General features: G+C 44.3%; 1 protein-coding gene across 1 annotated transcript in view; it reads left to right on the top strand.

Moving 5' to 3' along the window:
- Positions 1 to 663: 663 nt before the first annotated feature.
- Positions 664 to 16468, top strand: part of jmy (junction mediating and regulatory protein, p53 cofactor) — a 128698-nt gene continuing 112893 nt past the window's right edge. Inside the window, exons 1-2 of the mRNA XM_033018597.1 lie at positions 664 to 676; positions 12231 to 12240. The gene's annotated coding sequence lies outside the window, so the exon portion shown is untranslated. The remainder of the gene's footprint in view (positions 677 to 12230; positions 12241 to 16468) is intronic.

Below are 16468 nucleotides of genomic sequence, written 5' to 3'. Positions count from 1 at the left end.
ATACCTTCAGAATTCATTATGCTACTACCATCAGCAGTTATATCATCAGTGAGCCAGTACCTTCAGCAGCCATACATGCCTAGGCCATAACACCCCCACCACCGTGTTTCACAGATGAGGTGTTTTGGATCTTGGGCAGTTCCTTTTCTCCTCTATACTTTGCTCTTGCCATCACTCTGATATAAGTAAATCTTTGTCTCATCTGTCCACAAGACATTTTTTCCAGACTGTGGTTGCTCTTTTAAGTACTTCTTAGCAAACTGTAACCTGGGCATCCTATTTTTGCAGCTAACCGGTAGTTTGCATCTTGCAGTGTAGCCTCTGTATTTGTGTTCATGAAGTCTTCTGCGGACAATGGTCATTGACAAATCCACACATGACTCCTGAAGAGTGTTTCTGATCTGACGGACAGGTGTTTGGGGATTTTTCTTTATTATAGAGAGAATTCTTCTGTCATCAGCTGTGGAGGTCTTCCTTGGCCTGCCAGTCCCTCAGCGATTAGTAAGCTCACCAGTGTTCTCTTTCTTCTTAATGATGTTCCAAACAGTTGATTTTGGTAAGCCTAAGGTTTGGCTGATGTCTCTAACAGTTTTATTCTTGTTTCTCAGTGTCATAATGGCTTCTTTGACTTTCATTGGCACAACTTTGGTCCTCATGTTGATAAGCAGCAATAACAGTTTCCAAATGTGATGGAAAGTCTGGAGGAAAGACTAGGTGCTGAGAGTTCTTTTATACCTGCATGAAGGAGGCAATTAAACACACCTGAGCAATTACAAATGACTGTGAAGCCATGTGTCCCAAACATTTGGGGGGGGGGGACTATGTATAAACACAGCTGTAATTTCTACATGGTGAAACCAAAATGCATAAAAATGGCCTTTAATAAAATCTGAAAATGTGCACTTTAACCACGCGATTTGTTTCTATTACAAATCTCAAATTGTAGAGTACAGAGGCAAATATATAAATGATGGGTCTTTGTTCCAAATATTATGGAGGGCACTGTAGCTGAAACCTCTGCAGCATGTGTTCACATGGAAAATTTACTACAAAGGTATCAAACACAGAGCAGGGTATCGAGAAACAGGTTGTTGATGCATCAAACAGTGTGGGACCCATCAACATGCTGGTATTAGTGCTGAAGACTTATGCTTCAAAACTAGGTGGCTTTTATTTCACTTCAACTACTGCACTGGAATATATCAACAATGTGAAAATTTCCCAGTTATATCCTATCCATGTCTTGTCCATAAAATTAAAAAATCAAATCTTGCCGATTACTATCTCTAGTCTCTTTTCAACTAACACCAATGTAACACATGTTGTCATTGGCACTGCCACTAAATGACACTTACAGCAGAGAGGAGACACAAGGAACTGCAGACGCTGGAATCTTGAGCAAAAATCAAAGTGCTGGAGGGACTCAGTGGATCAGGCAGCATCTGTGGAAGGAATGAACAGCTGACGTTTCAGGTTGGGACCTCTCTTCAGACTGACGGTCTCCATTTAAAACCATTTACAGTATGAGAATAAAGGGGAGGCCATTTAAAACCGAGATGAGAAAAAACGTTTTCACCCAGAGAGTTGTGAATTTGTGAATTCACCCCCACAGCCCTCACCTGTATGCATCTATCACTTGCAGACTTTGTTCTACACCTACCTCCTGTCCCCAGCTTTTTTCCTCATGCTGCATCAGTTTGAAGAAGGGCCCTGGCCTGAGACACTGACTGTCCATTCTATCCAAAGATGCTGCCTGAATTTTTCGGGGATGTAACTAGTAGAGTGGATAAGGGAGAACCAGTGGATGTGTTATATCTGGACTTTCAGAAGGCTTTCGACAAGGTCCCACATAAGAGATTATTATGCAAACTTAAAGCACATGGTATTGGGGGTTCAGTATTGATGTGGATAGAGAACTGGCTGGCAGACAGGAAGCAAAGAGTAGGAGTAAACGGGTCCTTTTCAGAATGGCAGGCAGTGACTAATGGGGTACCGCAAGGCTCAGTGGGGTACCGCAATATATATTAATGATTTGGACGAGGGAATTGAATGCAACATCTCCAAGTTTGCAGATGACACGAAGCTGGGGGGCAGTGTTAGCTGTGAGGAGGATGCTAGGAGATTGCAAGGTGACTTGGATAGGTTGGGTGAGTGGGCAAATGCATGGCAGATGCAATATAATGTGGATATATGTGAGGTTATCCACTTTGGTGGCAAAAACAGGAAAGTAGCCTATTATCTGAATGGTGGCCGATTAGGAAAATGGGAGATGCAACGAGACCTGGGTGTCATGGTACACCAGTCATTGAAAGTAGGCATGCAGGTGCAGCAGGCAGTGAAGAAAGCGAATGGTATGTTAGCATTCAAAGCAAAAGGATTTGAGTATAGGAGTAGGGAGGTTCTACTGCAGTTGTACATGGTCTTGGTGAGACCACACCTGGAGTATTGCGTACAGTTTTGGTCTCCTAACCTGAGGAAAATCATTCTTGCCATAGAGGGAGTACAGAGAAGGTTCACCAGACTGATTCCTGGGATGGCAGGACATTCATATGAAAAAAGACTGGGTAGACTCGGCTTGTACTCGTTAGAATTTAGAAGATTGAGGGAGGATCATATAGAAACTTACAAAATTCTTAAGGGGTTGGACATGCTAGATGCAGGAAGATTGTTCCCGATGATGGGGAAGTCCAGAACAAGGGGTCACAGTTTGAGGATAAGGGGGAAGTCTTTTAGGACCAAGATGAGAATTTTTCTTTTCACACAGAGAGTGGTGAATCAGTGGAATTCTCTGCCACAGAGGGTGGTTGAGGCCAGTTCATTGGCTGTATTTAAGAGGGAGTTAGATGTGGCCCTTGTGGTTAAAGGGATCAAGGGGTATGGAGAGAAGGCAGGTACAGGATACTGAGATAGATGATCTGCCATGATCATATTGAATGGCAGTGCAGGCTTGAAGGGCCAAATGGCCTACTTCTGCACCTATTTTCTATGTTTCTATCTCTGATCCCTCTCACCCTGGCCACAAACTCTTTGAATCCCTCTGGAAGGCGACTCCAGACTGTCAAAGCTGCTACAAACAGTTTGTAGCCAGATGTAAAAACAGTTTATATCCACGAGTAGTTGCTCTACTCAACAGCCAAAAATCTGTAGCCTCCCTTTGATCTGGTATTTTGTTGGTTCACATGCTTGATCAATGGTGTTTTATCATTAATGTTTTATTATTATTAATCTTTAGTGTTTTCTGAGTCATTCGTAACGGTCACTGTATGTCATGTTGTTACTTGTGGGCGGAGCACCAAGGCAGATTCCTTGTATGTGAATACTTGGCCAATAAACTTACTTCCTTACTTAATATTAAAAAGTGCCAAAATTATGGAAATCACTGAACACCACCTACTGTGACAGAGGTGAAGATCAAGGTCTTAGTTTAATTTAGTTTAGAGATACAGCATGAAAACAGACCCTTTGGCCCACCGAGTCCACATTGATCTTTGATCACCCATTCACACTAGTTCCATGTTATCCCATTTTTGCATCCACACTCGACACATTTATTTTACACAGATCAATTAACCTTAACACCCACATGTTCTTGTTTGTGGGGGAAAAAATGCCCATTGAGTCCATGCTGACCATCATTCCCACCAGTTCTATGTTATTCCAATTTCCATCCACTCCCTACACACCATGGGTAATTTAGAGGCTAACTGTCAAAAAAAACCTGCACGTATTTGGAATGTGGGAGGAAACCGGAGCACCCGGACAAAACCTACACGGTCACAGGGAGAACGTACAAACTCCACACAGACAGCACCAGAGGTCAGGATTGAACCTGGGTCCCTGGTGCTGTGAGGCAGCATCTTTACCAGGTGTGCTGACGAACAGAACTGGATCAACTGTATCAACCGGAATTTATTTGGAAGTTAAAACAAAACAGTAGACTCCGGAAATCTAAAAGAGAAAATGCAGGCAACACATATCAGGTCGGGCAGTGTCTGTGTGAAGTGAAACAGGTTGAAGACTCGCCAATGAGAACATACTTTTTGACAGAATTTCCATGGTCCTGTTTGGTAGAAAGGAATGGACAACTTACAGAAGATAGGAAGAGAGGCAGCACAGTGGCGCAGCGATTGAGCTGCTGCCTCACAGCACCAGAGATCTGGGTTACATCCTGAATACGGGTACTCAGTGTGGAGTTTGCACGTTCTCCCTGTGACCATGTGGGTTTTCTCCGGGTGCTCCGGTTTTCTTCCACATTCCCAAGATGTGCATGTTTTGTAGGTTAATTGGCCTTTGCAAATAGCCCCTAGTGTGTAGGATGCAAAAGTGGCATCACATGGAACTAGTATGCGGGTGATCAATGATCGGCATGGACTTGTTGGGCCGAAGGGCCTGTTTCCATGCTGTATCAATAGACAATAGGTGCAGGAGTAGGCCATTCGGCCCTTTGAGCCAGCACCGCCATTCAATGTGACATGGCTGATCATCCCCAATCAGTACCCCATTCCTGCCTTCTCCCCTTATCCCGACTCCGCTATTTTTAAGAGCCCTATCTAGCTCTCTCTTGAAAGCATCCAGAGAACCTGCCTTCACCGCCCTCTGAGGCAGAGAATTCCAGAGAATGGCTAAACCAAACAAAAAAACTAAAATGTGATTGATTTTTGCAGAGAGTCGGTATGAATATTGGCATCTAAAATACTGTCTGTGATGGATGAATAGCGTTCATTCGAAACAGCACCTGTCACTAAGTTATCCAGACACCACCATCTAGTGGCAGGTATAATGCATTACAAAAATAAAACCTTTACATGGCTGCACCTTATCTAATTTTCAAATGTGAACTTACGTTGTGTACAACTGTGTGGTTGATTCTGAAGTGTTTCTGAAATGGCCTAGCATGCCCCACAATTGTATCAGTATCGCAATGTTTAAACCGAGCAGAAATATCCAGTCATAGAATAGACTATGTACATGATTACAATCAAGCCATCCGCAGCGTACAGATAAAGGGTACACCATTTAGTGCAAGGTAAAGTCCGCTTAAAGATAGTTCAAAGATCTCAAATGAGATAGATGGGAGGGCAAGATCACACTATAGTTGTTCAGTTGCCTCATAACAACTGGGAAGAAACTGTCACTGAATCTGGTATGCATTTTCAAACTTCTATACCACTTGCCTGATGGGGAGAAGTGGGGAGTGACTGGGGTGAGACTGGTCCTTATTATACAGGTGGTCTTGCCGAGGCAGCGTGAAGTGTAGATGGAGTCAATGTAAGGGGGGATGGGTTTGTTTGAGTCATGCTCTGGGTCACGTCCACAACTCTAGACGTCCACGCAATAGAAAGGAAGGACATTAGCTTGGAGGATGTGGAATCGATATGGGTAGAGCTGCGAAACACTAAGGGGCAGAAAACGCTAGTGGGAGTTGTGTACAGGCCACCTAACAGTAGTAGTGGAGTTGGGGATGGCATCAAACAGGAAATTAGAAATGCGTGCAACAAAGGTAAAACAGTTATAATGGGTGACTTCAATCTACATATAGATTGGGTGAATCAAATTGGCAGGGGTGCTGAGGAAGAGGATTTCTTGGAATGTATGCGGGATAGTTTTCTAAACCAACATGTAGAGGAACCAACGAGAGAGCAGGCTGTTCTAGACTGGGTATTGAGTAATGAGGAAGGGTTAGTTAGCAGTCTTGTTGTGCGTGGCCCCTTGGGCAAGAGTGACCATAATATGGTTGAGTTCTTCATTAGGATGGAGAGTGACATTGTTAATTCAAAAACAAGGGACCTGAACTTAAAGAAAGGTGACTTTGAGGGTATGAGACGTGAATTGGCCAAGATAGACTGGCAATTGATTCTTAAAGGGTTGACGGTGGATATGCAATAAAAGGCATTTAAAAACTGCATGGATGAACTACAACAATTGTTCATCCCAGTTTGGCAAAATAATAAATCAGGGAAGGTAGTGCATCCGTGGATAACAAGGGAAATCAGGGATAGTATCAAAACAAAAGATGAAGTGTACAAATTAGCCAGAAAAAGCAGCCTACCAGAGGACTGGGAGAAACTCAGAGTCCAGCAGAGGAGGACAAAAGGCTTAATTAGGAAAGGGAAAATAGATTATGAAAGAAAACTGGCAGGGAACATAAAAACTGACTGCAAAAGCTTTTATAGATATGTGAAGAGGAAAAGATTAGTTAAAACAAATGTAGGTCCCTTGCAGTCAGAAACAGGCGAATTGATCATGGGGAACAAGGACATCGCAGACCAATTGAATAACTACTTTGGTTCTGTCTTCACTAAGGAAGACATAAATAATCTGCCGGAAATAGCAAGGGACCGGGGGTTAAATGAGATGGAGGAAGCGAGTGAAATCCAGGTTAGCCGGGAAGTGGAGTAGTAATTTGAATGGATTAAAGGCCGATAAATCCCCAGGGCCAGATAAGTTGCATCTCAGAGTACTTAAGGAAGTAGCCGCAGAAATAGTGGATGCATCAGTGATAATTTTTCAAAACTCTTTAGATTCTGGAGTAGTTCCTGAGGACTGGAGGGTAGCTAATGTAACCCCACTTTTTAAAAAGGGAGGGTGAGAGAAAACGGGGAATTACAGACCAGTTAGTCTAATATCGGTGGTGGGGAAAATTCTGGAGTCAGTAATTAAAGATGGGATAGCAGCACATTTGGAAAGTGGTGAATTCATTGGACAAAGTCAGCATGGATTTATGAAAGGTAAATCATGTCTGACGAATCTTATAGAATTTTTCGAGGATGTAACTAGTAGAGTGGATAAGGGAGAACCAGTGGATGTGTTATATCTGGACTTTCAGAAGGCTTTCGACAAGGTCCCACATAAGAGATTAGTATGCAAACTTAAAGCACACGGTATTGGGGGTTCAGTATTGATGTGGATAGAGAACTGTCTGGCAGACAGGAAGCAAAGAGTAGGAGTAAACGGGTCCGTTTCAGAATGGCAGGCAGTGACTAGTGGGGTACCGCAAGGCTCAGTGCTGGGACCCTAGCTATTTACAATATATATTAATGATCTGGATGAGGGAATTGAATGCAACATCTCCAAGTTTGCGGATGACACAAAGCCGATTAGGAAAAGGGGAGATGCAACGAGACCTGGGTGTCATGGTACACGAGTCATTGAAAGTAGTCATGCAGGTGCAGCAGGTAGTGAAGAAAGCAAATGGTATGTTAGCATTCATAGCAAAAGGATTTGAGTATAAGAGCAGGGAGGTTCTACTGCAGTTGTACAGGGTCTTGGTGAGACCACACCTGGAGTATTGTGTACAGTTTTGCTCTCCTAATCTGAGGAAAGACATTCTTGCCATAGAGGGAGTACAGAGAAGGTTCACCAGACTGATTCCTGGGATGGCAGGACTTTCATATGAAGAAAGACTGGATAGACTCGACTTGTACACGCTAGAATTTAGAAGATTGAGGGGGGATCTTATAGAAACTTACAAAATTCTCAAGGGGTTGGACAGGCTAGATGCAGGAAGATTATTCCCGATGTTGGGGAAGTCCAGAATTAGGGGGTCACAGTTTAAGAATAAGAGGGAAGGCGTTTAGGACCGAGATGAGAAAATCATTTTTTACACAGAGAGTGGTGAATCTGTGGAATTCCCTGCCACAGAAGGTAGTCGAGGCCAGTTCATTGGCTATATTTAAGAGGGAGTTAGATGTGGCCCTTGTGGCTAAAGGGATCAGGTGGTATGGAGAATAGGCAGGGATGGGATACTGAGTTGGATGATCAGCCATGATCAATTTCTTGTTGTCTTGGATGGAGCTGTTCGCAAACCATGCTGGGATGCATCCTGATAAAGTGCTTTCTATGGCGCATCTATAGAAGTTGGTGAAGGTTGTTGGGGACATGCTGAACTTCCTAAGCCTTCTAAGGAAGTAGAGGTATTGGTGATCTTTCTTGGTCGTTGCTTCAATATGGGTGGTCCAGGAGAAATCATTGGTGATATTTATTCCTAAGAATTTGAAGCTTTTGACCATCTCTACTTCAGCACCATCAATGTAGAGTAGGGTGTGTGATTTGCTTGGCTTCCTGAAGTCCCGCTGACCTTGAGGGACAGGTTATTGTCCTGGCACCAGGTTACGAGGTTCTCAATCTCCATCCTGTACTCTGTCTTGTCATTATTTGATATCTGGCCCACTACAGCGGTGTCGTCTGCAAACTTGAATTTACAGTGTTTCTCAATGTCTTGGTAGACATTGTACATGGAAATGTATAGCTAGTGGAGACTGTGTGAGAAGACAATAGTGAATATGGAGAGATTTGATGTTGAGTGCGTATAGATTCAATGATTATCAAACCCAAGATGAAGAAACCAATGGCTTCCAGTAAGGATGGAGAAGAGAAGATGAAATCAGAAGCTGAAGTAAGCAGGACTCTGAGACTGGAATTTTTTTTAAACAATGGTTTGTGAAGGGAAATGAAATCAGTTTAGTTTAGTTTAGAGATACAGCGCGGAAACAGGCCCTTCGGCCCACCGTGTCCGCACCAACCAGCGATCCCCGGACATTAACACTATCCTACACACACCAGGGCCAATTTACACTGATACCAAGCCAAATAACGTACAAACCTGTACGTCTTTGGAGTGTGGGAGGAAAACGAATATCTCAGAGAAAACCCACACAAATCACGGGGAGAACGTACAACTCCGGACAGCACCCGTAGTCAGGATCGAACCCAGGTCTCCGGTGCTGTAAGCACTGTAAAAGCCCTATCCCACGGTACGAGTTCATTCCAAGATCTCTCCCGTGTTTGCCCTGATTCGAACTCGGAGATTTATGGTAATGTCCACTCGTCGGTACTCGGGGCTCTCGTGGACATTTTTCAACATGTTGAAAAATCTTCACGAGTCTTCCCATGCTTACCTGCCATTAGCGAGTCTTCCCGAGTACCTGCCTTTAGCGTTACGAGCCGCTAAGTGACGTCCCCGAGCTCCGACGTACCCGCTACGTTCATTCTCCGTGCTTACCACGAGTTTGATTTTTTTTAAACTCGGGAGAGCTCTTGGAATGAACTCGTACCGTGGGACAGGGCTATAAGGCAGCAACTCTACCGCTGCATCAGTGACAGGCATCATATGGAGCTTGGGGCAAGGGCAAAAGAGCACCAACATCATTGGTTAAAGCAGCTGTAACAATAACAACCCTTAATGATTGAAATGTAGTGCACTCATTTTGAATGTAAATTCAGAAGTGTTTAACGAGCAAAGACAGGATATATATAATTATTTCACAGGTTAATGTACAGAACTTAAAAATCCCTCGATTAGCTATATTCACAGAGGGAGGAAAAGATAAGCATAGAGCCTTGTTCATTTGACCTAAAACAATGTTGTAGGCGTATATCCACAATGTATCATATATTTTGTTTGAAGAGGAAGTCGTTGAAATCTATTTTCTTTCAGCTGAGTCTATTTTTGTTCGAATCTTTCAACATTCCTCACATAGTTCAATTTGGCATTTGCTTCCGAATAACACAGCCATACCTCATTGGCAGGAAGGATAATAGACCATAATTATCATGCTTGCATGATTTGACATAAAATTGTGACCATCACTATAGCAACACTCCTGCTGACATCAGCTAAATGGTAACCTCAGTCTGGGAGCAAAGACTCATTTGAATAAGACTGAATAAAGGTGTAGGCTGGTAATTATCTATTGTGTAAATGTACACGATGTCAAGTTGTGATTGGATTTCTTGAGGCCTTTTCAAGACACAAGCTGACACAAACCTGTACAAAGCTGAAGAGCGGGTCAGAGAGAATGGAACCAACATAACCCTAGGACATGGGTTTCCCGACATTACAATAATCCCTACATTCATAGGAAAGTGTTCTTCCCTAACCTGAGGGGCAACGTTTTCATACAGAGGGTGATAGGTATATGGAATGAGCTGTCAGAGGTGGTAGTTGAGACAGAAACTATAATCTTAAAGACATTTAGGCAGGTATATGGATAGGAAAGATTTAGAGGGATATGGGCCAAATGCGGGCAGGAAGGAATGGTGTAGATGGAACATATTGATCAGCGTGGATGAATGGTGCCGAAGGGCTTATTTCCATGCTGTAGGATTCTGACCTCACAAATGCTTGGATTAAACCATCTGTCATTCCTCCTCTCATATCTGTAACTGGTCTTTACATCCTTCCTCACTATCTGCAACTCCACCAATTTTGCTTTTATCTACAAACATCCTAACCAACCTATCTACATTTATGTCCAAGTCATTTATATATAGCACAAACAATGGAAGTCCCTGCACAGATCCAGATCTCCAGCCAAAATAGCACCCTTCCACTACTACCCTGTCTTCTATGGGTAAAGCAGTTCTGAATCCATCGAATGGATCCCATGCATCTTAATCTTCTGGACCAGCCTACCATGAGGGACTTTATCAAATGCCTTATTAAAACCCATGTAGACAACAAAGGCTGATCCCATTCTCTTATAATTATCCCATTTTCTTATAATTACAAGAAACATTAGGAGACAATTGCTTTGCGATGTGGAGTCTGCTGAAAGGACTCTGCATGTAATGGCGTTCCATTGATAGCTCTGCCTCTTATTGATGTTGAATGGCCTACAGATGTTAAACTGAAAAAAGATGGTTATTAATTAGGACAAGACTATATTTACCACATTCTGCTATGTGTGGACAAAAAAGATAGATGTCCAGGGCTTTTGAAAACTGGTTCAATCAAGGTTTGACAAATGATAAAATATTCCCCGTTCTAAACTTGAGGGGAAAAGCGGAGTGGGGGAGGGGATGCTTGCAACTTTCTGCTTTGATTTCACTGTGGGCAGCGAGAAGTGGTGGTCTGGGCCACTAACTGCCGCCTCACAGCTTGTCTCAATGATGATCTTTTAATGGTTTCCTTTCTTTATTCGTCTCTGAGCCTGCTGTGCGCTGACAAGCTGCTCCTGCTCAGGCAGTTCTGAGATGTCATCTTCCACTTCTTGTACTTCTTCTGCAAGGGGCATGCTCTTTTGGTAACAAAATGACACAGGGTGCAGCGAATGAAAGCAGGAAACTCACTAGGTGAGAAATGCAAAGTGATTTCTGTCTGAAATTCCATGCGGTCACAGGGAGAATATACAAACTCCGTACAGACAGCAGACAGCACCCAATAGTCAGGATTGAACCCGGAACTCTGGCGCTGTAACGCAGGAACTCTGTCGCTGAGCCACTGTGCCGCCCTGATGCATGGTCTCAGCCTGAAATATCAACAACCCTTTTCTACCCCAGATGATGCATTAACCAAGTTCCTCTAGCAGTTCAATTTTTCTTTGCTTCAGATTCCATCGTTTTTAGTCTCTTGTGTCTCAGAGGTTGATCATGGAGCAAATCAACTCCTACCTCGACAAAAGCCTGGACCCACTGCACTTCGCTTACCACCACAACAGATCAACGGTGGATGCGATCTCGCTGGCCCTCCACTCCGCTCTGGACCACTTGGACAACAAAAACTCATATGTCAGGCTGTTATTCATCGATTACAGCTCGGCATTTAACACAATCATCCCCTCCAAGCTGGTTACCAAACTCGCAGAACTGGGTCTCTGCGCATCCCTCTGCAACTGGATCCTTGACTTCCTCATTCACAGACCACAGTCTGTTCGTATTGGTGGAAATGTGTCAGCCTCGATAACAATCAGCACGGGAGCACCTCAAGGCTGCGTGCTCAGCCCCCTGCTGTACTCACTCTATACTCATGACTGCGTAGCCAGTCACAGTGCGAACTCCATCACCAAGTTCGCTGATGACACCACTGTTGTGGGACGTATCATTGATGGGGATGAGTCAGAGTATAGAAGAGAGATCGAGCAACTGTCCATATGGTGCCAGCGCAATAACCTGGCCCTCAACACTAGCAAAACCAAGGAACTGATTGTGGACTTTGGAAGGAGTAGGAGGGGAACCCACAACCCCATTTATATCAACCATATTTATATGGTTGAAAGGGTCAAGGGCTTCAAATTCCAGGGTGTGCACATCTCTGAAGATCTTTCCTGGTCCGAGAACACTAATGCAATTATCAAGAAAGCTCATCAGCGCCTCTACTTCCTGAGAAGATTACGGAGAGTCGGTTTGTCAAGGAAGACTCTCTCTAACTTCTACAGGTGCACAGTAGAGAGCATGCTGACCGGTTGCATCGTGGCTTGGTTTGGCAATTTGAGCGCCCTGGAGAGGAAAAGACTACAAAAAGTAGTAAACGCTGCCCAGTCCATCATCGGCTCTGACCTTCCTTCCATCAAGGGGATTTATCGCAGTCGCTGCCTCAAAAAGGCTGGCAGTTTCATCAAAGACTCACACCATCCTGGCCACACACTCATCTCCCTGCTACCTTCAGGTAGAAAGTACAGGAGCCTGAAGACTGCAACAACCAGGTTCAGGAATAGATACTTCCCCACAGCCATCAGGCTATTAAACCTGGCTCGGACAAAACTCTGATTATTATGAACCCATTTTCTGTTATTTGCACTTGATCAGTTTATTTATTCATGTGTGTATATATTTATATTATGGTATATGGACACACTTATCTGTTTTGTAGTAAATGCCTACTATGTTCTGTGTGCTTAAGCAAAGCAAGAATTTCATTGTCCTATACAGGGACACATGACAATAAACTCACTTGAACTTGAACTTTAATTTGTATCTTGTGTCTCAGTATCTCATACTGTGTAATGGCATGATACTTGTTGTATCTTTGAGCTGTGCGAAATTCTGAGATTCGTTATTGGTGTGATGATCTTTGGCAGCAGAGGATGATTCTCCACATGCAGATGATTTTGTTCACTCAGATAGAGATGGTAGATTCGATGGATAGAGGATGAAGAAGTTATTTGAAGCTATTTAATGGGAAGCCAGAGGATTGGGGAGCTTTTGAAGAACAACAGAAGGTAACTAAAAAGGCAATATGAAGAGAAAAGATGAAATACAAAGGTAAGCTAGCCAATAATCCAAAAGAGGATATCATGAGTTTCTTCAGTTATATAAAGTGTACGAAAGAGGCAGGACCGCTGGAAAATGATGCAGGAGAAGTGATAATGGGGAATAAAGAAATGGCAGAGGAGTTGAATAACTTTGTGTATCAGTCTTCATAGTTTAAAGGGCCTGTCCCACCAGCATGCGATAGCATGCGTCTAGCGCGACCAAACGTGGTCGCTTGAGGCGTACGGCCTCGCGGGGCCGGTTCCACTTCGATCGGCGGAGGCATATGGAGTTGTGCGGGGCTGGTCCGAAAATCCCTGTCCGACAACGGCCTGTCGGCCCGCAGCCGCATTGAAGCCGTACGCAGTGCCTCGACGGGCGTACGCAGCGTCTTGACGTCGTACACAGCATCTTGACGTCGTATGCAACGTCTTGACGGCGTACGCCTAGCGCGTGGCATTGCGCGATGACGTCACCGCCTGGCGTGCCCTTGCATGATGATGTCACCGCCCGATGCCATGCGCCGTCCAAATTCATTCGGCCCGCTTCCTGCCCAGCTGATTGGTGAGTATGATGTCGGGACCAGCCCCGCACAACTCCATATGCCTCTGCGGTTCAAATTGGGACTGGGCCCGCGAGGCCGTACGCCTCAAGCGACCACGTTTGGTCGCGCTAGACGCATGCAATCGCATGCTGGTGGGACAGGCCCTTAAGACACCAGCAATTTGCCTGAAATCAAAGTCAATGGGTGGAAGTTAGTGGAGTGGCTATTACTAGGGAGAGTGTGCTTGGGAAGCTGAAAAGGCTGAAGGTGGATTAGTCACCTGGACCAGATGGACTGCACCCTCGGGTTCTGAAAGAGGTGGCCTTAGAGATGGTGGAGGCATTGACAGTAATATGTCAATGCCGTCAGCATGGCTTTGTGAATTAGAGATCTTGCTTGAAAAATTTGCGGGAATTCTTTGAAGAAGTAATTAGTAGGTCAGACAAAGGAGACATTAGATGTTGTTTACTTAGATTTTCAGAAAGTCTTTGATAAGGTGCCACACGTGAGGCTGCTGAGGAAGATGAGAGCCTAAGTTATCAAAGGGCAGATGCTAGCATGGATAGCAGGTTGGCTGGATTGCAGAAGGCAAAGAGTGGCAATAAAGGGTTTTTTTTCTGGTTGGCTGTCAGTAACTAGTGGAGTTCCACAGGGGTTGGTGCTGGGGCCACTACTCTTCGTTGTATATTAATGAATTGTACTAGGTGATTGAAGGCTTTGTGGCTAGGTTTGCGTATGATATGAGAATAGGTGGAAGGGCAGGTAGTGCAGAGAAAGCAGGGACTCTGCATAAGGCATGGACAGATTGGGCAGAGAAGTAGCAAGTGGAATATAGTGCAGCAAAGTGCGCAGTCATGGAATTTAGTAGGAGGAATAAAGGCGTAGACTATTTTCTAAATCGAGAGAGAATCCAGAACTCGGAGATGCAAAGGAACTTGGGAGTGCTGGTGCAGAATTTCCAGAAGGTTCATCTGCAAGCTCAATCAGTGGTAAAGAAGCAAACTCAATGCTAGCATTTATTTCAAGAGGGCTTGTATACAAAAACAAGGATGTAATGCTGAGGCTCGATAAAGCTCAGGTAAGGCCACAGTTGGAATATTGTGAGCAATTTTGGGCACCATATCTGAGGAAGGATGTGCTTGCTCTGGAGAGGGTCCAGAGGAGGTTTATAAGAATGATCCCAGAAATGAGTAGGTTAACCAATGATGAGCGTTTATCAACACTGGGCTTGTACTCGCTGGAGTTTAGAAAAATGAGGGGGAACCTCATTGAAACATGCAGAATAGTGAAAAGCTTGGATAGAGTGGATGTAGAGAGGATGTATCCACTAGTGGGAGAGTCTAGGACTAGAAGTCATAGCTTCAGAATTAAAGGACATTCTTTTAGGAAGTTGATAAGGAGACATTTCTTTAGTCAGAGGGTGGTGAATCTGTGGAATTTGTTGCCACAGAAGGCTGTGACAGATAGATTCTTGATTAGTACGGATGTCAGAGGTTATAGGGAGAAGCCAGGAGTATGGGGTTAGGAGGGAGAGATAGATCAGCCACGATTGAATGGCGGAGTAGACTTAATCTGCAGAATGGCCTAATTCTACTCCAATCACATATGACCTTATAGACTATAGGTGCAGGAGTAGGCCATTCGGCCCTTCGAGCCAGCACTGCCATTCAATGTGATCATGGCTGATCATCCACAATCAGTACCTCGTTCCTGCCTTCTCCCCATATCCCCTGACTCCACTATCTTTAAGAGCCCTATCAAGCTCTGTCCAGCGAACCGGCCTCCACCACGCTCTGAGGCAGAGAATTCCACTGACTCACAACTCCACTGAAAAAGTGTTTCCTCATCTCCGTTCTAAATGGCTTACCCCTTATTCTTAAACTGTAGCCCCTGGTTCTAGACTCCCCCAACATCGCATGTTTCCTGCCTCTAGCGTGTCCAATCCCTTAATAATCTTCAATAAGATTCAATATGTTTCGATAAGACTCCCTCTCATCCTTCTAAATTCCATTGGATACAAGCCCAGCCACTCCATTCTCTCATCATATGACAGTCCCGCCATCCCGGGATTTAACCTTGTGAACCTATGCTACATTTCCTCAATAGCAAGAATGTCCTTCCTCAAATTTGGATCCCAAAACGGCACACAATACTCCAGGTGTGGTCCCACTAGGGCCCTGTACAACTGCAGAAGGACCTCTTTGCTCCTGTACTCAACTCCTCTTGTTAGGAAGACCAACATGCCATATTGTAAATAGCTGCTGTCCCAGCATGCAGCCTTGCGGTACCCCACTAGTCACTGCCTGCCATTCTGAAAGGGACCCGTTAATCCCTACTGTTTGTTTCCTGTCAGCCAACCAATTTTCTATCCATGTCAGCACTCTATCCCCAATACCATGTGCCCTAATTTTGCCCACTAATCTCCTATGTGGGATCTTATCAAATGCTTTCTGAAAGTCCAGGTACACTACATCCACTGGCTCTCCCTTGTCCATTTTCCTAGTTACATTCTCAAAAAATTCCAGATTAGTCAAGCATGATTTCCCCTTCATAAATCTATGCTGACTTGGACAGATCCTGTTACTGCTATCCAAATGTGCCGCTATTTCATCTTTTATGACTGACTCCGGCATCTTCCCCACCACCGATGTCAGACTAACTGGTCTATCATTCCCTGTTTTCTCTCTCCTTCCTTTTTTTAAAAGTGGGATATCATTAGCTACCCTCCAATCCACAGGAACTGATCCTGAATCTATCAAACATTGGAAAATGATTAACAATGCATCCACAATTTCTAGAGCCAATTCTTTTTTAGTACCCTGGGATGCAGGCCATCAGGCCCTGGGGATTTATCAGCCTTCAGTCCCATCAGTCTACCCAACACTATATCCTGCCTAATGTGGATTTTCTTCAGTTCCTCCATCACCCCAGATCCTCTGGCCACTAGTACATCAA

The sequence above is a fragment of the Amblyraja radiata genome, chromosome 3 (assembly GCF_010909765.2).
Source record: "Amblyraja radiata isolate CabotCenter1 chromosome 3, sAmbRad1.1.pri, whole genome shotgun sequence".
Lineage (NCBI taxonomy): Eukaryota > Metazoa > Chordata > Chondrichthyes > Rajiformes > Rajidae > Amblyraja > Amblyraja radiata.
This window is presented reverse-complemented; position numbering and strand designations above follow the sequence as displayed.